General features: G+C 36.7%; 1 long non-coding RNA gene across 1 annotated transcript; it reads right to left on the bottom strand.

Annotated features, from left to right (window-relative positions):
* Window positions 1-2577: 2577 nt before the first annotated feature.
* On the bottom strand, window positions 2578-27598 carry LOC134481762 (uncharacterized). Its single transcript, XR_015637064.1, has 3 exons — window positions 27184-27598; window positions 3453-4884; window positions 2578-3141 (listed from the first exon to the last, which is right to left on the bottom strand). It is a non-coding gene; the product is annotated as an uncharacterized LOC134481762 (long non-coding RNA).
* Window positions 27599-27823: the final 225 nt, after the last annotated feature.

Raw genomic sequence — 27823 nt, 5'->3', positions numbered from 1 at the left:
GAGTTGGTGTTTGACCCTCTTATGCGATAGATAATATATTATATTTTTATTTGTCCCGATCATGTTTTTTTTCCTTTCCAACATCTATTAACCCCCTCTTTTCCAATTCCTCTCTCTACTGATTTCATGCAGCTTGGAGTTTAGAATAATATATATGAAGTCATTATTTACAAATATTTGATTTTGTATTGTAAAATATTTGTTACAAGCCAGACATAAGGGTGCATGCCTATATTTTCAGAATTTTGCATAGACAGAAGTGGGTAATTACAATTCAAATCAGTCTGATCTACATAATGAGATCCAGTCCAATCAGGGCTACTCAGCAAGATCCCACCTGAAAGAAACAATCAGCATTACTACTATTTATGAAAATGTGACGCTCAAAAGTGACACTTTTAAAACATAATCAAATACAAATAATTGAGCTTTGTCTTCTGTTATATTAAGATAGGTTCAAAACTCACATGACATGAAAAAGATAAACCATTATCTATATGAAGTACAAGAAAATCTTGTATCTATCATTTAAATGTCATATTTTGTTCTATTATTATGACAGAAGACATTTTAAAGAATATGATAGAAAACTCAGAAGGAATTAATGATTTAACTTCACGTGCAATAGCCTGGAATTTTCTTATCAACACTAACTAGAAGAGATTTACTTTTTTATTTCTTTGGATAACATAATATTTTTTTATTTACTTTAAAATTTAAATACTGATGTGCAATTTTATAATGTTCAAATAATTATCTATCTTAAAATTTTTTCTCAACACGCACACACACACACACACACACACACACAATAGCCTCTACCCACATTTATTTATTACTTTCCTCCATTTCTTGGTTCTCCAATTATCTGGTTACCAAATTCCAGTAGAAACTGAACAGAAGAATTTATCCAATATCTGACACTGCAGACCATGTCAGGACTTCCATTTTTATTAGAGTGGAGCAATTCACTTCTCTTGTCACAGTCTTCCTTTGCCTCTCCTCATTCCTCTTTATCCTCTCATGAGAACTCTGAATAAATATTTCCTGCTTATCTCACTTAGGTTGAAACTACAGAGCAGATAGGTATGCCACCTATTGTCTAATGGTTTGATTGACTTTATTGTTTCTATTCTGCAATGTTAAAATATAGTTGTTTAGATTTTTGACTTGCAGAACCCCTAACAATGGCCATTAAAATGGTTGTGAACCCAGAAAATGGATAGAACGTTTTACCTTGAGTCAAGTTTTGAGGACACTAAAGACACACACAGACACACACACGCACACACACACACACACACACACACACACACACACACAGAGAGAGAGAGAGAGAGAGAGAGAGAGAGAGAGAGAGAGAGAGAGAGAGAAACAGATAAAGAGAGGGACACAGTGAAAGAGAAAGAATATTTTCCAAAAATAGTAATTTCTATTGTAAAAAACATATGGGCATTCGGAGAACAATTATTTTCCTATTTGTAGGTGATGATTATGCTATTTTAGAAAGTCAATGTAATTGCTTAACAGGGACATTTATAATTTGATATTATAAAGTTTGATAAATCGTTTCCATGATCTTGAAATTTCTTTAAACTTTCACAGCAGGTCTGAGAGCCTATTGGAATTTAATACCTGCTCTGGTAAAAAGAATGTTCTCTTTTGAGGATATTCTCACTGGTTGGTTTTTCATGCTCTAGTGGAAAGCATGGACCATATGGATGGTCCCTCACCTATTCACATGTAAGGTATGTAATCAGAATTCATGTGTTTCCAAAAAAGGAAACAAAAAAACAAAATCAAAAACAAAAAAAAAACTGAAAGAAAAAAAGAAGTACATAAAATTGATATGGCAAGAAAGATATGGTTGATATTATCATATTTTATTATATGTATAAAATTCTCAATAATGCCGAAAATTATAATAAGAAAAATATTAAACCCGACATTCTGCATTTGCTATACTTTTCAGTACCAGGGACAGCAACACAGACTCCCTCCTCACAGGGCATTTAGCAGAGAACTGAGCTAATTTGTCTCTCTTGTCCCACTCTCATCAATAAGAGCTCAAATTAGTAGAAGAGGAGATCTCTCGTGAGAGACACAGCCAGAATACAACAAATACATAGGCGAATGCCAGCAGCAAACTACTGAACTGAGAACGGGACCCCTGTTGAAGGAATCAGAGAAAGGACTGGAAGAGCTTTAAGGGGCTTGAGACCCCATAAGAACAACAATGCCAACCAACCAGAGCTTCCAGGGACTAAGCCACTACCCAAAGACTATACATGGACTGACGCTGGGCTCCAACCTCATAGGTAGAAATGCATAGCCTAGTAAGAGCACCAGTGGAAGGGGAAGCCCTTGGTCCTGCCAAGACTGAACCCCCAGTGAACGTGATTGTTGGGGGGAGGATGGGGAGGGGAACACCCATATAGAAGAGAAGGGGGAAGGGTTGGGGGATGTTGGCCCGGAAACCGGGAAAGGGAATAACAATCGAAATGTAAATAAGAAATACTAAAGTTAATAAAGATTTAAAAAAAAAAAGAAATGTAAATAAGAAAAACTCAAGTTAATAAAGATGAAAAAATGTTTATCATTCCATTTGTTTACATCTCAAATGATATCTCACTCCCGGTTACCCCTCCACAAAGCTCCCCTCCCACATCTGCCCTCTCTGCCCTCTCCTCCCTTCCCTTTTCCTCTTTGAGGGTGTTCCCCACCCACCCACCCTCTCCAGCTCCACTGCTCCAGCATCTCCTTACGCTGGGACATCAAACCTCCACAGGACCAACAGCCATGTATCTGGAGCCATGGATTCCTCCTTGTACGCTCCTTGGTTGGTGGCCTCTTCCTATGGGGTTGCAATCCACCTCTGCTCCTCCAGTCCTTCCTCCAGCTCCCCAACCAGGGTCCCTGAGCTCAGTCTGATGGTTTGCTCCAAGCATCCATATCTGCATTGGTCAGTTGCTGGCTGAACTTCCCAAGGAACAGCCATACCAGGTTCCTGTCAGCAAGTGCCTCTTGGCAACAGCAACAGTGTCAGGTTTGGTGTCTGCAAACAGGATGGATCCTCAGGTAGGGAAGATCCAAGATGGCACTTCTTTCAGTCTCTGTTCCATTTTTTTGTTTCTGTTCTTCCTTTGGACAGGAAAATTTCAGAGGAGTAATTATACAGTGTGTATCAGAAAAGACACATGACAGCAACCATAGGTTAGAGGTTAGGTAACTAACACCAGTACAAACTTAGTATGAGTGTTTTTTGAATTTTCCATTTCGGTACTTCAACATGCCTCATTCTAGTCTCAACTCTGGTGGCAGCAATTCTTGTTTTTCTATATTGGCACATTGCTACAAGTTAGCAGTTATAGTAATAACAATAAAGAAGAAAATATGAGGAGGGAAAAGTAGAATATGCAATCTGGTAACATCTTATTTACAGAAAAGCTTACTGATTATTACAGCTTTCCATTGTGGCACTTAGTCATTTCCCCTTCATTTTTGTCATTGTCAGGGACTGAATTTCTTCCTATTGGTGACTCATATATCCATTGTTGTGTTTTTAATTTTTTTTCTTTGACCAAGATACCTGGTAAGAGAGCATTAAGTTACATCAATAACTTAACTGGATTCCAATTAGATTCTTCCTTTTTCCTACCTGCTAAAATCTACTATTTTTCTTTATAAAAAAAATCTAGCCCTTTAACTTAGGTATTTTCTCTGTGTATGTTAGCTATATGAGAAGCTAAAATAATCAGAGAACTTTTAAATGTCAGTAGAAATAAGTACAATTGTTTAAAAACTTTCCCTTTTTTAAAGGGATATGATCGTGTATTAAAATGTTCTCTAAAAATTAGTTAGCAACAAAAACACATGAAAGTAGAATGGATACTAGTCTTGAAGAAGAAAAGAGCTCAGTAGTAGTAGAAGAAAAATAGGAGAGGGTATTGGGCTAAATATTGTTACTGTCCATTTTAAAGATGAATAAGATTATCAAAAATAAGAATGATAAATTCCATAATTGTCTATGGAATATGATAGTGAGGCTATCTCCTATCTATATTACTTATACCCATGGGATATGATCTTAAGGAAAATGACACTACTTGATGATTATTGACTTAAATCACGTATATCATATAATATAGCATTTATACTTGTGGGAGATTGTTTCTAGGTAATGCAATAAGATTTAAATAGTAGCCTTGGCTTCAGGGAAGGAAACTATGCATGAACTGTATAATCCAATTAGGCCAAATCCTTATGGATGAAAAATTAGATCGACAAGATAAGAAAATTGCATGAATAAAGGCCTCGTTTTTACTTAATTTGCGACTTAATGGGTTTCTTGTTTAAAAAAGAGATGCTACATGGGATAATGATTTGGGGCCTTGAGAAGGAATCAGGTGTAGATGAGGTCATGATCATGAGGATGTTATGATGTAATCAGAGCGCCCACACATTAGGAGAGGGCTTGCTTCCTATGCCCTGTGAGGATCTGAGAAGACAGCCATCTGGGAACCAATAAGCAGGCTTTCACAAGATACTTCGATCTAATGACACCTGACAGGCTGCTCCTTAAATTCTGTCCTCTAAAGCTATGGGATAGTCACAATGATTGTGGCTACTAGGTGACTGTCTAGTAATGTCAGGAAATAGTGTTGTATCTGATGTTGATTATAGAGTCTATTGTTGCTTAAATGAACACTTAGCTATTCTGTTGCAGCAACTCGATGAGGCTTCGTAATAATAAACTTGTTTTTGTGACCACAAGTGGGCTTCTTTTATGTCGTCAAAGCTACAGAATGCATTTTGAAAACGAGGCTGGCATTCACAGCATGGATCATCTCATAATGCTGAACTTCTGTCCAGAGAGGGTGTCATCTGTGGACAATTCCAAAGGTCACACAGTTAGTACAAAGGTTTGTGTGGGTGAAAGGCCAAGTAAGCTGGTTATTTTACTATCTAAGGTAGTTTTTATTCATAATTCACCTTATGCTCACATGGACTAAGTTATTCATGTTCTGCTGTTCCTATCAGAACCTTTACCATCCAACACTTTACTGAATACTTATAGCAAATGATTTACAAAGGGATAGCCTGGGCAATCCCATTATGACTATTCACACATCTTCTACGGAAGCTGAAAGTTTAGCTCAGTGCCTACAGAACAGGACAGGACATGGCAATGAGAATAGAGTGAGTATATGAATGAATAAAAGACAGCGGAGGATCATGGAGGCTGATACCAACCAAAGCAGTGACAGACCATTGGCTCTATTCCAGTTTAAAAACTGAGGTTGTCCACAGACACATAACCAATTAATTGAAAGATAATAGCATGATAAATCTATTGTAAATATCTTTTTGATTATTTCATGAGAGCACTTTTAATGGCCAGCAATTCTATTGAGGGAATAATTAGATTTTTAATAATATTGAGCCCACAGTTTACACAGTACTTGTGCTAACAAAACCCAGATGTGTTCTTATGGTTCTCTAGTTAGATTGGTAGCATAGGAAAGCCTGGTAAAAATGTGCTTAAGCCTACATCCACTTTCTAATGTCTTTAATGGTCCTGAATAATGGAAATGTAGTCTGTAGCTGTGCGGTTGTTTCCTGAGGTGATGAGGACCACTTCTGTTTGACAGGATCCATGCATCAGTTTTCTTTCTTGGGAATGATCATTCTAAGGTGTAGATACAAGTCTTAATATTAGTTCAGCTGATGGAAAAGGTATAAATGGTATATGACTGTATGATTAGAAACAAGGAACTGTAAAGACGGGATGTGTGAATAAATAATATTTCAATCCCATAGTAACATGTATTTGAGAGAAATTATTTTGGAAGAGATTCTGAGCAAGATGAAACAATAGTTTGTTCACTTGTAATTTGAAGAAAAGCTTAACCTATGTTATAAATCAAATTCTTTGGAATCTCTTAAGACTTTAAAACTTTTTGTGTTGTTTGGTGGTGACTATGTCTTATCTGATCTGAACCTGACTATTTTTAGTGCATTGTTTATTTAAGTATAGTATTTACTTTATTTTGACAATGTTATAATATGTCTAATATTATCATGCCTTTATGTCTATGGTTATATTCTAAACAAATTCTATAGTCTGTTCTACTTTTATTCTCTTGAATTGTTTGTTTCATAAAAGATTTGAATTATTATTTGCTTCCTTGGGGGTAAATAGTCTTCACAGATATTAATGCATAAGCCAGTTTGGGCTTTCAGGTCTAGTGAACTTCATTGCATCTCTGATATTTTGTTCTATATCTTCCTAAGTTTATTTTTCTTTTTTATGTCGGTATATTTGTTTTTTGTTTTTGTTTTTGTTTTTTGTTTTTTGGATGACTATCAGAGTTGACTGGGAACAAAAAGGTTATTATTACAATCCAATATACTTAATTATGGAAATATGATAGTAGCTAATGTGATTTTCAGTTTGTACTTATAATTGAAGACTGACATGGTTGTAGTACTTCATCTAAAATGGGCAGATTAAACCCAGAGACTCCAAACCAAGTAAGGTTTTTCATTCGTAGCAGTTTGGACAGAGACTTTGAACTTGTGCTTATATTCTTAGTGCTTTTGCTTCTGAGCCATGTTGGCTGAGAACACATTCAGGAATTGACAGTTGGCTGAGGTTTTTATCAGTACCCTGCAGAGTTCTAAGAAACTTGAATCAATACCAATAACCAACTGTTCACAGTAATCAAATTCCACCCAGAATGATTGTAAAGTAAAATTCAATGTGAATTCTTAGAGCAAGGGAACATTTTCAGATTTTTATCTTTGGATTACCTATTGAAGTGGGAGTGAATGTATGTTTGTACACATGTCCATCCAGACTTACAGAAAATTAACAATTTTCAGTCACTGACCAACACAATGTGCCAGATTTGGTCCCTCAAGTGTCAAAGTGAAATGTTCCTTACTTGTGATTTTTTTAAATAAGGAAGAAAGTAATCATAGCCATGCAAACAACAAAAACCAATTCACTTCTTTAGTAGGTTAGGGAGTTTGGGATCAAGAATTCCTGAGCTCACCCAAGTCTTCAACTGTTTCAGCCAATGACCTGATTCTAGATTCAATATGGCACTCACATTAAAATGTTATCTGGAGTCTCATAGGTCAGGAAAGATCAGTTGTTTCCAGATGTGAATTTATGTATAAGAAAAGTTAGCTCTGAGTTAAAACTCCATAATGAGAAAGAAGTCTGTGTATTCTGGTTCTCAAAAACTGGACCAGAATTCTTCCAATCTGTCATCTTGCCTCAAGATATTAATTAAAAGAAAACACAATTTTCAGTCTTACAGTCAGTAAATGGCTGTTCTTTAGATGAGACACTCAGCACCTCCTTCATTTCATTAAAGGGACTGCAGACCAAGTGAAGTTTCTTTCTTCTGGCCCTTGGGTTTATATATAGCCCATGATCTTACTTTACCTCCAACAAATGGTCCGTGGGGCAATGGATAGTGCCATCAGACAGAAAACGTGGTAAGGTCTAACAGATTTCGGGAACCCTGGTAATTCTCATAATTTTGAAGAGTAGGCATTTAAATCTATCCCTGACCAGGTTCCTGTCCTGAAACCCGTGAATACAACACCCCATTTAAAAGACTGTGACAATCAATCACATAAGGACAATATCCGAAGTCCTTCCACATGCAGATGAGGCATCCCTAACATCTTAGACCAAGCCAATCAAAAGCATCTGCATTTAGATCCCAACCAACTCCAAAATGTTTATAAGGTCCTATCCATGAAGAATAAAGTGCGTGAGTAATCTCACTAAAGAATATCTGAGAGTGCCTGTCTTATCGAGCTGTAAAACTCCATGGAAGAGGACTCTGTGAGGAAACTTTCTTCGCTGGAACGCTACCTGGCAAAACCACCTGGTGGTCGAGCCTACCACAGCCACTTCCTGCTTGGTGTCCTCCACCTTTGCTTACTGAGACCTTCAGCCTGCCACCAACTCAGCAGCTGTGGAAGAAGCCTGGCCACCTGCTTGTTCCAGCATCTCCTCAGAGAGCGGCAATTCTTTGACTTCTCAGGCTAAGCCAGATCTCTGTGGATCCCCACAAATAGCACCTGGTATGCAGACCTGTAATGCTCCACATAGAAAATCATCTAAAAATCCAGTTAGCACATTCAGGGTCTTGTTTCCTGACTCCTCTTACTCTGCTGCTGGGCCTCTTTTTTTTTTTTTTTTTTTTTTTTTTTTGGATAGGTATTTTTAATTTTGTATTGGATATTTTTTATTTACATTTCATATGTTATATATGTTATTCCCTTTCCTGGTTTCTGATCCATAAGCCCCCAACCCATCCTCCTCTCCCTTCTTCTATTAGGGAGGGTGTTCCACCTCCCCACCCTATTGGACCTCTTAAATCCTCTTCACGGCATTCCAGTTTTTAGCTCACTTTTCTATTGTTACCATTTTCTTCTAGACCACCATCAGATGCTGAACGTTGCCCAGTCAGCCTCTCCTGTTTTTGTTTTCTTTACACAAAACATTACAAAAGCTATTTTCATCTTAGATAGCAAATCTACCCCTTTTGACTCTCATATTACAGGACTTCTTACTTGCTATTGCCCAACTACCTTGCATAGTCCTTTAACTTCTAGTTTGTATATTCTGCTTTTGTTTTGATCATTTGGCCCCTTTGTTTCCTCCACGGATTTGAGTGACATCATAGGCGATTCCATCCTTCACTGGGGTTTTCCAGGTTCGCTCTCCCCGAGCATAGTCCTCTCCCCAGGCTAAGCTAGAAACTGTTTTCTAAGTGGACATTGTTTCCCATTCGGTAAATGTGCTAAAATTTCACATTGCAAACACACACACACACACACACACACACACACACACAGAGAGAGAGAGAGAGAGAGAGAGAGACAGAGACAGAGACAGAGACAGAGACACAGACAGAGACAGAGAGACAGAGAGACAGAGAGAGAGACAGAGAGACAGAGAGACAGACAGAGAGAGAGAGAGAGAGAGAGAGAGAGAGAGAGAGAGTTGTATTTTATGTACCTGTAAGGCAGAGATAGAGCCTGCTTTCTTTACTATTGTATTCCCTGCAAAGTTTATGCATGTTCTCTAAATTAACTGGGTACTTTTTCTATAAAGGTCCTAGATGGTAAAATCTGTGTTTTATGTCAGCATGTCTTCCTCAATTTTTTTTCCACCTCATAGTTTTTGGTTGGAAATACTTCTCTCACTGTACCTGGAGACCTCCGCTATGGCTAATCTGGCAGGCAATTGATCCCTTAGTGTCTTACTTTCTCTCCCCCAACCAGGTTCCTTGGTTGCAGGCATATATCATCAAATGAATTCAGGAGATCTGCACTCAGGTCCTCATGTTTTTGAAACAAGCATTTTACATTATCTACTGGCAATTTCCTTAGTTCAGGGCCTCTCTTATATATTTGTTGTTGCTGTGCCATTTATTTCTGAGTGTTCAGCCTAGACAAGGAATTACAGAATGGGTATACTGAGTTATATATGGAATAAAGTGTCTTGGACCCTATTTTCAAGTTGGAAAAGAGGCTAGCCTTTTTTATAGATAAGACTGAATTCCATATACCTAATAGTATAGATTTCCTATCTCTCTGTTTCTTACCTATTTCTTCTAAAATAAATCATTTATATTAACAATTACCAAAAACCATGGATATGTACAATTTTGTTGAACTTACTGTCTCATCATGAGTTATTATCACCAGGTCTCAATGACACTTTACATATTTATCAGAGACTTTGTTGCTCGATCTTTTTAGACAGCAATTATATTCAGCCTTTAGCAGTTCCCTAAGCACAAATTCCCCTTTACACTTATTCTGTTATTATCTCACCTACTCATTCATGAGAAGTATAAAGCACCTAGGCTAAAAATACAGATTATACCTTCAGACCGCATGGTTTTCCTTCCAGCCAGCTACTTATCACTGTATGAACTTGAGAAAAATTCCTTTACTTGTCTTTGTTTCCATTGTTCTTCTGGTGTCTGTTCAACAGTAACGATTAGTAAGTACTCACTAGCAATGGATTCGTTAACTCATTATATAGTCAGTATAGATGATGACGATTATTCCACCAACATAGTTACTCATTCAAGTGTTTTAACCTGTCCATTGCTGATTGTACATCAACTAACTTATACGGAACTAGACTGTATGATGAGCATTTCATAGATGAGGCCTGTGCTTGGCTTATAGTTCAATGAAAGTGATAGACACGGTGATCATTTAAACCTTGTGAGCAGAAACTACAGCTCAATGGTAAAGTGCTTACCATATATTCGACTCCGGATTGGATCCTTATTGCCACAAAAGTAAGTTTGACCTATAATTAAATACTTCATTAAAATTTTTTGAATATATTATTTTCTCTGAAAAATGTCAGTTTCTGGAGGGAGGGGCTACTTTAGGCTATGCACAGATAGATTAGGATCTCTGATGGTTATGGCATTTAAGTCAAAAGCAAAGCATGGGAAAGCACTCCTGTGAAGACAATGACCAGAACAGCCTGAATAAAGATACCAGATTGTGTTAAGGACAAAGACTATAAAGGATATAAGCATGGTGGAAAACTACTAAAAGTACAAAGAAGGTTAGGTAAGAAATGGAGAAGGAAGGGTGTTTTTGTAAATGACCTTCATTTCCCCCATGGTGAATCCCTCTCTTTACCATTTTTCTCTCACTCCCATAGTAATTCTGTATACGGTCCCAAACAGGAAAAGAGATCAAGAATCACCTTAAAATAACGAATACAATGCTCTTCATCTAAATGAGCATAATCCCCTATTAATTTGTTTCACAGATACCATAACATCTTTTCAATTCAATTCACAATTATTGATGCACTGAAAATTATTTTTTACTGGCCATTGGACTTTTCAGAATCCTATTGAGTCTTTTGCATCTACTGACTCTGAGTGTGGAGGTGTTTTATGAGAGACAGGGTACCTTTTTGAAAAGCACTTAGCAATACCTAAACCTTCTAGACAACAATGTTCATGTTCCATCCCCATTGCATTGTGTGGTTGAAGAATGTATTAATTTACTTGTTTAGGTTTCAGAATCCTCTTTTAGTTGAATAGATGGTGAAAAAAATGTTCTCTTTTTTTCTTCATCACTGTCTGATTTTATGGAAATTTAACTTTGCTATTATTAGGCAAAATATGCTCCCATGTCACAAAGGAACAGCTGCTATTCTCTTCTCCATCACCAATCTAGACAAATGAATCTTCAGCATCTGGGTCCTCACATCTATTGGACACAATGGAGACAACTGGACACACTCTACTGTCTACATTATTTCACAGTCTAGTGCTAGCTTCTCACTAGATTCATGGTTCAGTGACATTTAAAAATGTCAGGTTAGATTCTTGAAGTATTTTGGATACATTTTTAATATCTCAACAGTTTCAGGGCTCTAGACTTCTGCGTTAGCATATTAATTTTCTTTACACTTAGTGCCCTTTAATCGTGGGCAAGCTGTTCAAGGTGCAGTAAAGCAGAAGATGAGGAGAGTCTTCTTCTCCCTACTTGCAAGAAGCTTCATATCCTGAAGTTGTGAAGTCTGATAATAAACTATTCATAACATAGCACTAATAATGCCCTTTAAGTCTTATTCTGTGAAGTGCTGAGGGAAAGGTTATGAAGGTAAGATTGGAGCATATCCTAATTCTGGAATACACAAAGACCTTGTAATAAGTGGGCTAGGTAAAATGGGGGGAGGGAGGGCCACATTGATAGCAAGAATGCTTTATAGTTAGCCCTCGCTGTGGGACTTGGCCAAAATGAGTCATCAAGCCTAAAGAAAGCTCTGAAAAAAACCAAATTTATTCATCCACTTCCCTCTTTAGAGCGCAGAACTAATTGAGACACATGAATGGGAGTCAAATGGGATCAGAATACTGGCATTGTTGTTGATTAGGATGCATTAGAGAAAGTGGCTGGGGTCTGAAGTATAAGTCTTATGTTCTGTTCCTTTTCTCTAGGACTCAGATTTCCAGGCCACATGCAGAGAGAGCAGAGTATGAAAACTAGATGTTTGCCTAGCTTGACCTACAGAGCTTTTAGTCTGGCCATATTTGTGAGCCCAGCCAGGCTGAGGAAGGGTATAGGAAATGGTCTACTCTTCCTGGAGGCCACACCATCCTTAATCCTAAACCAAGTGGAAAGTTAAGATCTGTCAGTACCCTAAGTAAAAGGATAATCCAGAAGCAACATCCTCAGTTAGTCTATGTATGCACTTCAATGCAATCCTGGCAGTAAGAGAGACCACGCTTGCTGCCATATCCAATATCATTCAATGAAATAAAGGAAGTATATTCTACTTGATTCTTGAATGAAAAATCATTAGTAATCACACGAGGAAAGGTAAGAAGTATGTACCTAAATTAAGAATGTCACTTAAGAGTCATTCATCACCTCTGTTCACATGTTCATTTTAATTTTCTAATTGCCAAAAGAACTATTTAAATTCTGAAATACTGTAATATTAGCTTTTTAAATAATTTCTTTTATTTTTGAGATATTCTATATTAAACCATTTCCATTTTCTTCCTCAAACTCTCCCATGTACCTCCTTGACCTTTTAATTGTTTATATGCAATATATTATGATATATGCCTATAATTATAACCTGCTTAGTCTGTATAACACTGCTTGTATTTATATCTTCAAGGTGATCATTAGTTGATAATTAGTTGTAATTATCAACTTTAGACGACCTAGACTCTGTTGGAAAATGAATCTCAATAAGAAACTAACTATATCAAGTTGGTCTGTGAGTGTGCCTATGGTAGACTATCTTGGCTACAAACACTGAAACGCGAAAATCCAGCCCACTGAGGGCAGCACCATTCCCTGGGCTTTGTTTCTGAGTTACATGAGAGTAGAGAAGCCAAGCTGAGCAGTAAGCATGTGAGCATTAATTTTCTGTCATTGACTGTGGATGTGACATTGACAGTTGCTTCCCGTTAGTGCCTTGACTCCTCTGCAGTGGAAGAGAATAAAACTTGGAATAGTGACCTCGGAGTATACCTATCTCTTCCTAGTTTTTTTCCCCATTTCTCTTTTCTTGCAGCACTAGAAATGAAACTAAAACAAACCCACATCCCTCTTATAGGCTTTAGAGATATAAAGATGAATAAGATGAAGTTTGTGCTCAAGACTTACAATTTGATTAAAGAAGAGATATAGATAACGTTTATCACGATTTTAGAAGATATTCAACGGTGGGTCCTCCTAGTTCTTCACTCAAAAATAATGTAGAAGGGATAAACATGAACTCTTGACTCTGAAGTTAACTTTGCTTACTATAAACAGCGTAAGTCCCTTGTGGGCTTCTGTGTCAGACTGAGCTCAAATTCTAACATTGCCTTGTCTACTTAGGGTGCAATGTTTTTCTTTCCAATGTGTTCATCAAATAACATACAATACATAAAGCCTTTGATTTGGTATGTATAAAACCTGTATAACATGTAATCAATGCAAGTGAGATTGAATTTTTTTTGAAATAACTTAAAGAAAAGAGTCTCAGAAAGCCATCCTGTTTACCTTCTTAGGAAATGAGCCACAGAAAACAGATACTTGACTTTAATACTTCCAGTTTTCTTGTACTTTCCAGTTTCATGGCATCCTGCCTGTTTCCTGGAATCATGTGTGTAAACACAGATGTTAAGGGACTTGCATTTAAGGTCAGTAATGTAGGTGAGAGCTGAGATGTAGCAATTATCTGCAGTGATGTTGGAGGAAGGTTGACAGTCAAAATCCACACCAAAGGTATACATGAAGGCTGAAGGTCTCTAACTTCAATCAGTAACTGTATCTTGTTAGGTAGGATGGACATGCATTGACTTTAGGTGACTGGATCAGACAGTCAATTTAGTGAGAATTTTAATTTTAGATTTTGCTGTTTTGATTAATAATCTAGTCTTTTTTACATTAAGAGTTTGCATCGAAATAATCTATAATTTCATGGTATTTCTGGCAAAATTATGTCTACTCACATTTGCTATCTCTAGGGCTAAACAGATCTATCTTGGAATGCTTTGTTTCTGTTCTTTACAGAGTGCTTTTTAGAATGCTCAATTTTCTCCTTTCTAATTCTGTCATATTCTCAAAGTATACTCATTCTAAATGATTTAAAAGATTAAAGCATAAAACATAAATTAATTTGCTTTATAAAGCTTTAATATATGTTCATATAAATGTAAATTAGAGCATTATAATAAATGAATAAAATTATTTGTTTTAAAAATTAATTCTGAAACCCTTAAATTTGTTGAGATTAAAATAGAATTTCAATTATAATTACTTTAATTATAACAAGATATTAACAACTAAATCAAAATTCTTATATATATATATATGAACTATTTTATTTGATTTCTTTGCAGATCTATGCAAACCTAACTCAAGTTTCTAACTTTTTAATAAGCACTAACATTTCCTATTCTGTCACATAATGTCTAATGTAAAACATGACTATGTTTCATATCTGGCCATTTATAGCACAAGCCATATGAAGAGTTTGGTATAGGAAAATGTTTCTTAGGTATTCAATGCAACCAATGTAAACACCTCATGAATCCCGCAATTGTGAGCAGAAAGATGAAAATACACAAGTAAAGACATTTCCCTCACACTGTGATGCACAAGTCTTGAAGTTCTCCTGCAGAAAAGACAGAGAAGAAAGGTCACACACATAAATTTGTCTTTTTACCTGCTGCAGGCTCTACTGCTACAATGCCTTAGCATTTGTCTCAAACATTGGCAGTGAGACACCTGCAAGACTTTATGGCATTCAGATGCACTGACCTTTTCATTGCAGCAGCACAGAGCAAAACACGTGCAAAAGTATTTCCCTGAGGCTTGAACACAGAGTGATGCAATCTCAGTCTCACGGTATGCCACAGCTGAGTTCTGGATATCAAAGAGTAGAGATGGTTGCGTATTTTTTAATCAGTGCATTTTTATAATGCACATGAGCCAAGGTGTTCACTCTTGTTGCCTAGTCCTAAAGCTAGGTGCACTGGGACAGCTCAGGGATTAAGGCAAGCTCAGTGCAAAATTGGTAAGGAGCCCTTGTAATAAGCAGGTGGGCAACAAAACCTGTGGGAATTCAACCTGTTCTAATATTTGACAAAAATGATAAAAATCCAAAGTGTCTGGTTAAAATAATGCCATAATACACACACACACACACACACACACACACACACAGAGAGAGAGAGAGAGAGAGAGAGAGAGAGAGAGAGAGAGAGAGCATATAAACAGGAGAGTCACTACCCTGACTTGCCTGTGAATGAATTATACTCTGCCACATGAAAAAGGAAAAATATACATCTTTTCTTGCTCCCTGACCTAAGTGGAGCGTAAAAGTGCCTGCAGAAGACCCATCTTAAACTAATCAGTAATAACATCCCTCCAGAGGCTGCTGGAGTCAGCAGTTCCTCAGAATCACTGTGTTATAGAGGCATTCAAAATTTCACCATGATATACTGGGTCATTAAGGTAAAACTTAAATTGCTAAACAATGCAGATTACTTGCCCTCTGCCTCTGTGAATGACCCTGATAGATTTTCCAGCACGGTTTTAGAGAAGACACAAGTCAGGCAGACAAGAGCTCTGAGCACGTGAGTACTTCACTGAGGATTACAGGCATTAAAAAGTTCCACTACAGGGGTCCACTTCACTCACGTGGGTTTCAGTCACTTAGAAGAAATCCTGTCCAAACAATATCCATTGCTCATGGAACAAATATTTACCATATTTCTATTATGTGACTAACATAATTCTTGCCTAAGACAGTGACAACTTAATCAAAGTTTTACCCTCATGGAGCATATATTTGTCAAGGTGGTAGACATTGGACAATGTTCAGCTTAAATACACAACACTTGAGATGATACAATAAGGAAGGCTAGAGAGATGGCTTAAAAGAGTGGGTAAAAGCACTTGCTGCTCTTGTAGGGTTCAGTTCCCAACTCTTATATGATATCTCACAAATGCTTGTCAATTTAGTTCCAGAGGATTCAATACCCTTTTCTGAGCTGCATAGGCTCTCGCACACAAGTGGTGGACAGACATACACTAAGGCACACATATGCATATTATGTAAATATATAAAAAGAAATAAAAAGAAAAATCAAGTAGGACCAGGGTGATAGGACAAACTTAGAAGGCATTCAATATTTAGGTTAGTTGGTCAGAGTTGGTCTCAGAGCTAACATAGAGAACTAAACAGAATGAAGGTGTATGTCATGAATTACCTGGGTATAAATAAGGACATATCCAATAAAAGAAATATTTGATAATACATAGATCAAACACAAGTTATGACAGAGACCAGGTCAGGGCATGAGGTAAGGCTAGGTACTGTTGACTGAGGTCAGGGAAGTGAGGATGTCCAGGGCAGTATTAATACTGTCCTCATTCTGAATGAGATGCCAGTCTATCTCAGGGTTTCTGGCAAGCAGTGAAGTTATTTTATGTATTTACTGAAGTTATAGAGCTAGATTCCTTGGGTAAAGATTAGGGAGGAAGAGTAGATGTAGAGAAGGAGGCTGAAGGCCGTTACAAAGACCATGAGAAGAAATGGTAAATATAGGTGTTGGTCCATACTTATCCACTCATTAGGGTCTAAACTCTCTTCAAAGTACATTGCATGTTCAACTTTATAAGTATAAGTCTTTGTGAAACATGCATTTAATATTCTGCCTATTATGCAGATGAGAAAATTTAGGCAAATGATTTCAGCAAATGAATGACTCAGGGTAATACAAGGAATGAAGGTTTATATCAGATCAGTGACCTTGGAGGTGGTTGGCCGAAGGCTTACAGGCACCATAAAAAATGCTGATGAAATATTTTTAATTCCTCACTAACCATAGCCACTTATTATTTGTTTTTACAAACTCAGGCTGAAGTCTACATAGATCATTGTATGCAAATTTCAGAACTACTCTATAAATGAGCTACATATATTCCTTCTATTTTACAGTTGGGTTCAAGAAAATTCAGACAACGTAGATGATTTGTCCATGACTGCAGCTGGTTAGTATCAACCTCTGCTGAATCTGTAGCCCAGGAGTTTAGTCACTGTACTTTTGTACCTTTCTGTTCGTTTCTTTATCCATGTCTATATTATATTGGATCTTTTGACAACACTACCAAGTTTCTGATTCCATATTTTTCCTTGGAAGTGGAGAGCACACTTGATTTTAGTTAATTCCTATAAGAACCTTTATCTGGTCTTTTTCTCTTTTCATCCTCAGTAATTATCTTCTTCTTTAAAAAATTCATTGTTTGCATTTATTGTGCGTGATATATTTTTGCATTGTGTCTATTAACAGTACATAATGTTATATAATTTGAGGATACTTTCACACAAGTATACACTGTATTCTGACCATATCATTTCATGGTATATATAGCTACATGTGTTAATGGGGAAATTCAGCACCTCCCAAACTCATGCTGAATGTCTAATGTCTGAGTGTCACTCAATGTTATTGTGTTTGAAGATAACACCTTTATAGGAGAAATATAAAAGGCCCACAGACTTTGGATTTGTTTATTCTCCCTTCTCCTTTTCTCCTTCCTTCCCATTTTTTTCTCCACCTCTCAAAGATCTCTTCCATTTGCTCAAAGAACATGTAGCTGGCACTCTGGTTGATCTTAGCTGTCTAGCCACCATAATAAACATCTGCTATTTAACCAAGTTGCCTCTCTGCTTTTATAGCAGCCTAAGAAAACTAAATGAATACTTTTCATATGCTACCTTATGATTTATATAATATTGTATTTCATTATAGACATTGTACTTATATTATTCCTTGCTTTATTATCTCAATTTCCAAGTTTGTTTTCATGATTTATGTCTGCCCCATTTATCACATATTTGAAAACACATATTTTCAACACACAGTAGATATATAATAATATTTAGTATGCATGTACACATTAATGAATAATTCCAGCCAACCTGAAAATTTATAATTGTTAATTGATGGATTCCCTAATCCAGTTACAGACTACTTGATCAATATCTATTGTGAGCCTCTTATGTGAGGCATTAGCTATGTAGTCTAACTGTTCTTCTGAAATGACCTTGGTTTTGAACAACAGCTCTTGGGAAACCTTGGACAGGTCACCTCTCTTCTTTATACTCGTGTTGGCTCATCAATATGGATAACACTTTGGGCTCCAGCACCTCTAATAGAAAAAAATTCCAAAGATCATCAACTATCATGAAGATTAAAAGAGAAAGATGCATCAGGAATCTTTCCAGTTCAGTAATTCATCTAAGAATAAAGGAGCCATTCTCAGCTTTGGCTATGGAGACAGAGAAGTCACCAATTGCCTCCATATGCCCCTCACTAGATCTGGGAAACTTCTCTGGGCATGTACTGTGCTTTTAGACTACTTTCAACAGGCTGTACATGAATAGAAGCATTGCACATCACGTTATGGTGGTAGTATGCTTAGAGCCTTTACACAAGGTCAAACACCAGTTCTAAAGGTGGAAGGAAATGAATTGGTTGACTTGTACCAGCTACTTCCAGAAGGACGAAACTGAGAAGATAGCTTGGACAATTTTTTACACTGCTTCAGTCATTTTCCCCTACTTTATTTGCTGTTTTAAGTCTATGGACTGTGCATGTACAGGCTTCCTGTTTGGAAATATTAAACAGTCCCCATAAGTAGTGGATAACTTGACAGGTTCCCATTTGTACCTGGACTGCTAGGAGCTATGTTATAACTCCTGTTTTTGCATGTTTACAGTTATGAATCTGTGGTTCATTAGTTCATTTATTCACTCAATTCAGCCAGCTGTGACTGATTTTCTCCTATGTGCTTTCACTGCAAGAAAAATGAGCAAACATACTGCTGTGCTGAAGATGCTCTCAGCACACGAGAGCAGTCAAACGTAAGATGCAGTGGAGACACAGTGGACAGCATGTTTCCATGAAGGAGGAGCAGAATCCTCTGCGTAAAACTGTAGTCCTCCTTGCTTGGGCTGGGCGTCCAAATTATCACAACAGATCTGCCTCTCAGATTTGATTTCCACTCTTATTATCTTGAAACACTCAATATTCAAATAGACTAGTTACTAAATATCTCGATAATTCTATTGTTCAAAGTGATTTGATTGGACTAGGTCTTCAAAGATGTCCTTGAATCCCTACAATACTCATCTTGGAGTGTAGGCTGTATATGTTTGAGAAATATCAGAATTGCTAGAAAAATTTGAAGTTAGAGAGAGAGACTGGACTAAGGGTTCCCACTCCACTCCTTATTTTCTCTATTTCCCTGGAAAATATCATTTAAAACTCAATGATCCTAAATTTTCTTTCTCAGAAATAGTATTTATCATGGCAGTTTATTGTTAGAGTGCCTGGTAAATGATATTTAATTTAAAAACATCATAATTTGAGTAAATATTACAAACTGTTGAGAATGTATACATTTGTTAAGAGATTAATGGTTAATGTATACTATCTAGTAGGTGGAAATATATCAATACTTTGTAGCCATGAATGGCTTTGCATTACAGGGACCATGGGTAAAAAAACATCAAGAGGAATCTTTGGCTTCTGTAATTTGAGGAGGAGTAGGGCACTGGTGGGATGTTTCGTGGAATCTTCTAACATAGAGAAGAGCTATCAGAACAAAACCCATCCACCTAAAATGCTTTTAGAGTTGAGGTTGAGAAGCCCTGCTTTGGGTAAAGGCATCAGTTTATGGTGACACGAGATATAGTTGGTAGATACTTAATTCTTGACTCCAAACTTTGTCAATCTTCTTCTCCGTCTTTTTCTTGTTCTCCTCCTCCTCCTCCTCCTCCTCCTCCTCCTCCTCCTCCTTCTACTGGAAACTGAGTATGTCTTCTAGACCCCTCACCCTAACTGAGGAACAGATCTTCTGTTTGTCTGAGAAGTGATATCTTGTAAACCAGGCATGGAGATGAAGTCTCAATGTGACAATTTTGCACTATTTCAAGGAAAACAATTCAGACCCAATTCATAGTAAAGAGATCTGTAGAAGAATGGAAAAGCCATGATTGTATATGAAAAGTAGAGAGAATGGGTCATATATTACTGTTGTCACCATGATATAGATAGGGGTTTTATGCCAACCATAGCTAATATAGTAAATCTCCACTCAACTGTTCAGTTTATACAATGTTATGTGTGTGTATGCTTTTACGATGACTGCTTAGTACTAGGAAACCAACTGGGGTTATTCCCTAATGAAAGCCACCTCTTCCACTCCCAATATTCCTCAAGTGTCTATAGTTCTTTAGATAGAGTTGAAGCCTCATGGACTTTTCCCCATTCAATTTAGAATTTCTCTTGGTCTCATCCATTTTAGGCTCACATTTGGACAGTCATTTTGGTAAGACATTACCCACATGGCTTCTAACATTACCAGAATATACAGTCTCTCAATAATTGAATCTTTGGCTTTTCCAATATTTTCTATTCCTTTCCACAACATTCCCTCAGGATGATGAAGAACCTGTAAGATTAATCGGAATAAGGTAGAGTGTTTTGAAGTTATATCCACTAGGACTGAGCTTCACAAGCTGAGCATTGATTGGGTGTGGTTTTCTGTAATGGTCTCTATTGTTATACAGAGTTTTCTTGATGAAAAGTGAGGGCTACACTTATTTGTGTATATAAGGACAAATGTTTATAGGTTGTTAGAGATTATGCTAGTTTAGTAAAGTGAAGCAATTTTTAAGATGTCAGTTCTACACATTTTTCCTAGTCTTAGTGAAGAATATTTTTAACTTCATCTCTGCACTGTTAGGCTCTGGATCTACAACCTGAATACTATTAACAGTGAGTATCCTGGCCTTCCTCTCTCTTTTTATGTTGTCTGCCACTTGAGGTCAAGGTACTTGTTTCAAGGCATCTGTTGTGCATCTAATGAGATAAGCACTTGGTCTCTGTTTATTCCTATGGTAAATTATAGTTCTTGATTTGTGTGTGTTCAACAGTTCTCCCACCTTTGAGTTGAAGATTAATAGGAATAAGGTAGAGAGGAACATGAAGATGGAGAACCTGGTAGGAGATGGAATGAGTGAAATTGGAAACCTAGACAGGGGCTCAGCTATGATAATCCATACAGATAGAACCAAATATTATGAAGATTTATACTTACTTGTTTTGAAAAATCTATGTAAGCATATTCGAAAAACAAATTACCATATAGACCTTTGAGCTCATGACCTTGTCATTCTGGACAAGAACTCCTGTGCCTTTGGGGAACAGGGCTCATTGCTGTGCAATTAAGCCACCGCACTTTGCATTCTTTTAAGAAATTTAGTACTGAGGAAAAAACGCAGAAAAGTGTCATATCCATATCAGAATCAGTGTTGAAGCATGAACCCAGTTGCCATTACTATGTAACAATGTAAATATTCTCTTCAGCTCTAGACAAGCTGGAGTTCAGTTGTGGCACTTAAACTTTGTTCATTTTGACTAGAGACGTTTGAAAGAAACTGGTGTGGGCTTCAGTTCATCCAGGCACTATGGAAAAAGAGAGAAAATCGCACTTGCACATAGCATACTTCAACATGAAGTTTGTAAGAAGCGTACACATAAATACTTTCTTGCAGTAAAATCCTATGACTCCACTGAAAACTATACACAGTGAACTATACACACTGGAGACTATATAAAGAAATATTGGTGATGATTATAATAAAAAGTTACCTCCTAATACTTGGTAGAAATAATCAAGGCATGCATTGCATTGCAGACAACAAATACGGGAAGCACTTGGGAGGATAAAAATGAACCTTGATTACATATCCAAAAAAAAAAAGTCTGCCATCTTGGTTGCCTTCCTAGATATACCTCAATTTTTAAATAAATATTATTTTCATCTTCTGGATCAGTGAGTCACAGAGAAACGGTTAAAGAGCAGAGGAGGTAGACCCATCAACCTCAGGTTCATACTTATTATTTCTAACTCCAGTACAGCACTGAAAAAGGAAAAATTTTAAAGGTTCCCCATGTTTTCTGCCATGTTTTAATTAAAACAAGGAAAAAGGAGAACTGAATAACTGAAAGATAACATTAAGAAAAGGACTAAATATTTAGACGTTTGGCTACAGTAGAAACATTGAGAATTAAGCTTGGGTGTTTTGGAATTATTTTTATTGTTTAGTGTTTTGTTTTGTTTTAATGAAGTGCATGCGTCTGTGTGTTGGTATGTATGCATGAGGACAGATACTGATGGCGCTTGGAGCCTGTGCTGTTAACAGATATGCAGCTGCAGTGCTTAACGCTGGATGCAAGATATAGTTCATTCATTATTAGTGAATTCTGCCTACAATTAGTTGTGGAGACTTTATTGCTAACGTGACTGAGACATCCTCAACCTCCATTTCTGCTCTGATAATAAATATGAACAGGTGAGTATCACCACCAAAGTCCGAGCTCTCCCTCCATCCTATTCTTAGTCTGTCCAGTTGTCTTAGAAGGAAAAGTTGACATCAATCAGAGGCCAGTTCTGGTTTTCCAGAGATCAGATGCATGTTTAGTGCTGGGGTTTCCAAACTTTCTTTTAATATTCTTGAACTTGACTACTTGTCAAGAAATACTGCTGGATTTAAGCCCCACCATGATCAAGATGAGAAGCTAGAAGTGCAAATCGTAACTCTCCAGAGCTTCTGAGCACTGTGCTTCTGAGGATTTTCCACAGTTCACAGAAAGCCAGTGATGGGATTTCTCTGTGGCAGCAGCTTCTTTCATTATTGGGGGATTTGCATTAATAACAAGACTGCCCAGCTGTTGAGGAATAGTATACTCTCCCCTGTTCCTTTTCAGTGCCCTTGGGCCAACTCTAGAACTAAGCCCTTCACTCCCAAGGTGCCACATTGCACACGCTCTATCACTCTCAGCACTGCACTGTTGCCTGGCAACAGCAATCCTGGTTTCCCTTGTAAGAAGGGAAAGAGACAAATGGATAACCAGGAAAACCCTCAGCCTTGTAATTCCTCATACCATTTGTAGAAAGGCAAACTGTGAGCCTCTACATCAATACTATCTCACAATTGCAGCCTGGAGGTATTTTGGTTACACAAAAGGACTTTTAGTGTCAGTCACAGTTAAAGTCAGGGGTCACATTAGTTCCCAATGCTTCAGTAGTTCAGATAGTAAATCTGTATTTAGTAACCTGGCTACACTGCTGAAAACTAGGAATATTAATAGCAGATAGTCTGAGAGTTAAAGTATAGGGAAGTTGATATAAGTAAATCAAATTACTCACTTGATATTCATTGAGGACCTTTTAGGAGTAGTAATAGCTACCATTTTGTAAATACTTTTTACATGTGCAACTTCATGGCTAATGCTCGTATGTATCACTGTGTTTAATGGTCATGGGACTCTTGTGAGACAGGATCTTTATTTGTGCCTTAGAGGTAAGAAAATTACTACTCAAACGCATTGAATAAATGGTTCATTTTTATACAGTGTCAGATGTGAACCTAGGGCTGTTTGACTCTGAGTCTCTTAACCTGTTAAATCATCTTTCTTCACTACCTGAAGATCACTTCTCCTTTGTTGGGCTTTTAGTCATTTCACAAATCCCAGTTACTCTTTAGATTTTCATGATTTAGTAGAATAGAAAAAGGTTGACCAATTAGGGCTGCCTGACTGATTAATTCTAACCATGTCCTTTAACTTCTTTGTATATTATATTAAATCTAAGATTCAAACATTGGCTCTAGCTCTAACAAGCTTGTGGTAATACTATTGAATCAATTTGTATGTTCATAATTATTAATCTGTAGTGATTATGCCAGTTGCATCTGTTAAGGAGAATGAAGGTTCCGGGAGGTTTCTTTTGGAAGCAGGGTTCCTTTTGCTAGGCAGCATGTTAGCTTGTGACAAGAATATGTCTGCAAGATATATGAGAATTCTGGCTCAGAGGCATAGACTTTGTCAATGTCAGCCCTGCAGGTAATAGGAGCCTTACACTCACATGAGTTTACCTTAACCCAGGAAGCTTCTGTGTTTAAGCTGGGGCTACATTGCACCTAAGGATAGAAAGATTTCCCAATATTTGAATCAAGAGTAAATATTTATTACACTATTCATGGAAAAATGCTTTCTCTGCTTTGAAGGGAGGTAATAACTCTACTTTCTTAGGCAAAGTACAAAACGAAAATTTAAAAATAAATCAGAAGAATGGCTGCTTCAAAATACATAGGCATCCATGCAGGATACACAGAAATTATTTCTCAACAGTATTATTTTAAAGTTTCATGAAAACATTTCCCTGTGTTCTGTCTGCCATAGAGGTAAATATTGATTCATGTTTCATGAGTGAAAGAGCAAAATAATAAGTATATGCATGAATGAAAGTTGATACTAGGATGCTAAGAGTGGACTTAAAGACGTAAAGATATAAAAAAAATTATTTGAGACCCAAATGTACTTGATTCATATTTGACTCCACAGTAATTAACGCTGGGACCTTATAGATGGAATAAAGTCCTTGTGACTCTGATTTTTATCTGTAAAATGGAAGCATAACATATTTATTCAGAGGTACAGTGTTATTGAGTGATATGCTATCTTAATTATATGTATACACATGCATATAATAAATATTACATGTATATCTACATAATATTACAGTACTATAGACTATAATAGACATGAATACACAATAACTTATGCAAACAAAATAGTGATTACATGCATGTTTTATAGAGCTTAGGTTAAAAAGCAGCTTCAAGATGTTATAAAAAATGGGAAAGAGGGACTTCATAGCCCAGGGGATGCTTCTGTTTATTACTTTTATTCTTATAAACTTTTTACTAGTATACCCAACTCCTACTTTTCTTTTTTTTCTCTAGACCAGTGATTCTCAACCTTCCTAATGTTGAGACGCTTTAATATAGTTCCCCATATTGTTACCACTAGCCACGAGAAAATTTTGTTGCTACTTGACAGCTGTAATTTTTATACTGTTATGAACTGTATTGTAAATATCTGATATGCAGGATATCTTGTATGCACACACTGTGAAAGACTTACCATTTCTATTTGGTTCTAGCTCTAGTTACCTAGAGGAAAAGGGACACTTGGTTCTTTAAGGAGAATATTTTCATCATAGATGACGCTACTCTGGACTGGAGATACAAATGGGAATGATTTAAAAGAAGTTGTTTTAGTAGAATGTCCCATAAGAAAGGGAGGCTTTAAGATTCTTAGGGAACACACACAAGGAGTAGCCCTAGTATAATGCCATTATTATTATTATTATTATTATTATTATTATTATTATTATTATTTAGATTGGTGGCTTTTAATATTTATAATCAGAGACTTGAGTAGCTCATATTGTCAAGGAAAGGAAGATTGAGATATGCATGATGTGTCAGAAAGATGAGATTATATGAAAAGTGTCATAGCGAGGAAGAGTGTAGCTTCCTTTCCTAATATGAAATGAACTATAAAGTGAATAAAAGTCTGAAGCTATAAATGTGTTCTTACTGTTAGCCGATCACTGTTGTTTTTCTGATACAGCATGAAGAGCAGAAAGTGGATGAGAATTAAGTGTAGGTGGGTAGGGTAGTGGAAGCTATGGGAACTAAGGTGGGAGAAACAAACAGGATCTAGGTCCTACCATGTATCATCCAAACACAGAAACAAGACACCATTGAGTAGCATATGAAGATTAAAATGCCATAATCACAAAAAGACTGGGGCATTATGGAGTAGGGTAGACCAGGGTAAATAGGACATAGGAAAGGCAGTTAGAAGTCACTGTAGGAGAGAAGAATTTATATGCTCTCATAACATGGAAATCAATGTTAGATTGTCATAGTTTCAGTGTCACAGCCTACAATGGTGGTCTAACAGATTATTGCTTGTAAATAAAAAGGTGTCATCTATGAAAATAGTATGACACACCACCGTGCTCGCTTCACAGCCAAGAGAATTTCACATACCAGGAGCATGCTTCGGAGTTCCAGCCATGTTAAAAACATTAAAAACAAATACATATATCTGTATGCACATTCATCTGAAATTCAATTTCTCTCCAGTAGCTTAAGAAACAGGTGCATTTTAAATACATCATTTGTTAATTATTTGAAAGTTTTATATATGTATGCAGTGTGTCTTGATCATGTTCACCACGCTCCTGCTAGTTCTTCTCCCCATTCTCCTACCGCTCTCAACTTTATACCAAGTTTTTCTTTCTTTTATCTTTACAGTCCACTGATTTCAATTGTGTTCTTCATATGTTCATGGGCATGGGCCCTCACAGGGCTGTCATCAACCTACCAGAGACTTTCTCTTACAGCAGAAAATGAATTTCTCTGTTGGGGCAACATGATTTTTATGAAAATGCACTGGGGTAAAGAACGAGACAGAAAATATAAGCACAGCTATGCCATTCAATAGTTTTTCCATTTTTATTTCTGAGTTTGGTATTTACTCATTTTTTTTCCAGAAAAAAAAGAAAAAGAAAACAAAGTAACTAGACTGCAGATTCATATGTTTGTAGAGACAAGCTTTGGGATGTAATTGATTTGTTATTTTCTTATTTGTATAGTCTGGGGCAAGCCATCCAAGAGTGTACTTTTATTTGCCTTTTAAAACAAGATGTTAATATGTCCTATCCTTTTTCATTGTGTACATAGAGAATTATCAGGCCTGGATTAATGGCTCCATAAATGTTAACATTCCTTTTGAACATTATCGCCTATCCATTGTAAATGGATAAATAGAACTTTAGAGCATTGATAACATACTTTTTTCAAAGAGCGAAGTTAATAGTTAATTCCAGAAGAAAGTTAATTCCATACCAGTTAGAAGCCAGATTAGGAACACAGACAGTCTCTTCCAAGAATTAAACCATGAATACATAGGAACAGTTCACAGTAGGCAATGGATTTTCAGGGGCTTTCCATATTAGTTCCTGTGCCTATCGGCTTTCCTGGAACTTCTATCTGATAGTCACCAAATCCGAGAACAATATAATTTAAACCAATAGCTGTTACAAAATCAATTCAGAGACACTGCGGTGGTAAGAATTTTAACAGGAGATATAAAGTCAAAGGAGCTTGAGTACTAGCATAGTCTTGCACACTTGAGGGACACAAAACAAATTGAGGATTACCTGATGCAGAGTTCATTTGGCGAGAACATCTGAACTGTTGTTTGCATCAAGTAGAACAGTTGAAGCTGGACATCTTGTCTGATGGTGATGAGCGCCTGTGATTTGCTTTTAAAGGGCAAGCCTTGAGATAAATTGTGGCCTGTTCAGGGTGGTGGCTAAAACATCCCATTCCGTTTAGGTAACCATTTAAAGAGTTTTAACTGAAAGGATAAAATTGAGTTTTCTCCTTAAAATGCTCTCCATCCAGCTTTGACTTCTAGAGAAGTTGCAGGGTTGAAGTTTATCTTCCTTACTGATTCCTAAACATTTAACCCCAGATTTCTTCCCCTTTATTATCTTCATTAAAAGTCTGTCTATGGATATATTAGTTGAAACAGTTTTCTATTGTAGCTTTCCCTTTTATCTGAAGAATCTTAAAAGAGATTGTCATATTTGCTCTATTATTTGCTTCTTTTTCACTATTGTGACATCATTCTTGGTAGAGAGCTGACAATTTAACTACTTACTGGGCCAAGAATAACAAGACATGGGAAGTATTTTGGCCTAACCACTATTAATTTAAAAAGTTTGTAAGGAAATAGGAATATCATGGAAGCAATAAATCCTATGATCCATTCAGTCTCACAAATATAAATGCAGT

The sequence above is a fragment of the Rattus norvegicus genome, chromosome 14 (assembly GCF_021556685.1).
Source record: "Rattus norvegicus strain SHRSP/BbbUtx chromosome 14, alternate assembly SHRSP_T2T, whole genome shotgun sequence".
Lineage (NCBI taxonomy): Eukaryota > Metazoa > Chordata > Mammalia > Rodentia > Muridae > Rattus > Rattus norvegicus.
Note: the sequence above shows the minus strand (reverse complement) of the source record. Positions and strands in the feature narration are given on the sequence as shown.